The sequence below is a fragment of the Psammomys obesus genome, unplaced genomic scaffold (genome assembly GCF_907164565.1).
Source record: "Psammomys obesus unplaced genomic scaffold, mPsaObe1.curated_primary_1811, whole genome shotgun sequence".
Taxonomy (NCBI): domain Eukaryota; kingdom Metazoa; phylum Chordata; class Mammalia; order Rodentia; family Muridae; genus Psammomys; species Psammomys obesus.
In genome coordinates, this window is record NW_026596120.1 from 17,593,197 (window position 1) to 17,595,150 (window position 1,954).

Sequence of the window (1,954 nt, forward strand, 5' to 3'; positions counted from 1 at the left end):
AGAAAGAAAGAAAGAAAGAAAGAAAGAAAGAAAGAAAGAAAGAAAGAAAGAAAGAAAGAAAGAAAGAAAAGGGAAAAGCTGGGGCTGTAGCTTAGCACTCGTGCCTGCCTAGCACACAGTGAGACCTGTGTTTGGTTCCCAGCGCCGTAACGATGATGAGCAGAACAGAAGCGTGAAGCTGCCTGTGTTAAATTCCAGCACCTGGGAGGCAGAGACAAACCAATCAGAAAATTGAGGCCTTCTTCAGCTACAAAGCCAGATCAGTGCCAGCCTAGGCTACATGAGACTCTGCCTCAAAAAGAAACAATAAATTAGAAAGTCCTACCCTTCTGTCCCTAATGGCATTACTCTTTCTCTCCCCCAAATGACGTCTATCCTGAATTTATTACCAGTTTTATTCATGTTTTATATTTTTATCCCACATTTTTTTTTTGTCCACAAATAATACGTGGCATTATTTGAAGCAGTGTCTCACTATGTAGCCTAGGCTAGCCTCAAATTCACTTTTGTAGCCAAGATTGGCTTTAAACATCCGATTCACCTCCCAAGTGCTGGAATTACAAATGTGTCATCTGGTTTAAGATTTCTGGTTATAAGCCATATGTGGTGGCACACGCCTTTAATCCCAGCACTCTGGAGGCAAAGGCAGGTAGATATCTGTGAGTTCGAGGCCAGCCTGGTCTACAAAGCGAGTCCAGCCAGGGCTATTACACAGAGAAACTGTCTTCAAAAACCAAAAAAAAGAATAAAATAAAAAGATTTCTGGTTTTATGCTTACGATAGTTAATCTCAACTGTCATTTCCATGAGATCTAAAATTACCTAGGACGAGAGCCTCTGGTGTTCCTGTAGGAAATTACCTTATTAGGTAATTGAGGTGGCATTCATTGTTTCCTGAGCTGGCCTCCTAAACAAACAGCACAGAACTGATTGCCAGCTTCTCTCTCCCGACTCCTCCTTTGCTCTTTTCTCTTTTACAGTTATTTACTTAGTGTGGGAGCTGTGCACGCTGCTCTGAGGAGATTAGAGGACAACGCCTGGGAGTTGGTTCTCTCCCTCCAACAATGGGTCCCTAGGGTTGAACTCAGGTCTTCAGACCTGCCAGGAAGCACCTTTACCCACCCAGGCATCCTCACCAGGGCTGTTTTCTGCTTCAAAAAAGTGTTGGCAGCTGGGCATGGTGGTGCCCAGCTTTAACCCCAGCACTCAGGAGGCAGAGGCAGGCCGATCTCTGTGAGTTCAAGGCCAGCCTGGTCTACAGAGCCAGTCCAGGATGGCCAAGGCTACACAGAGAAACCCTGTCTCGAAAAACTAAAAGAAAAAATTTTGGATATTTTATTATTTTCGTTTTATCTGTAGAAGTGCCTGGCTCTATGTCTGTGCACCACATGCATACAGAGCCCACAGAGACCAGAAAAGGGCTTCAGATCACCTGCTACTGGAATTAAAGATGGTTCAGTTGCTGGGAACTGAACTCAGATCTTCTGTAAGAACAAGCCAGTGCTCTTAACCACTGAGCCATCTCTCCAGCCCTAGTTTCTGCTTCTTAACTGGATGTAAAATCATCAGCTCTCTCAAGCTTCTGCTGTTGTGACTTGCTAGTTGTGATTTGTGAGCCAAAATAAACCTTCTCTCCCTTGGCGAGTATTTTATAAGAGCAACAGGACAGTAACTATGACCATTCCAAAATCAGAAAATAATCCTGGAGCATTTCAAGATTCAACTATTTCCAGAAAGGATAGTAAATGTATACCGTGACTATGAATCCTATACTGATGTGTCCATGAGGGTGGCCAGCTCCGCAGGGACAGACTTTCTGCCAGTGACACCAGCAGGCTCTATTTTCTGTTGTTAAACTTTGCTTCCTTTATTTGTTTATTTATTTATCTATCTATTTATCTATTTATCTATTTATTTATTTATTTATTTATTTATTTATTTATTTATTTATTTAT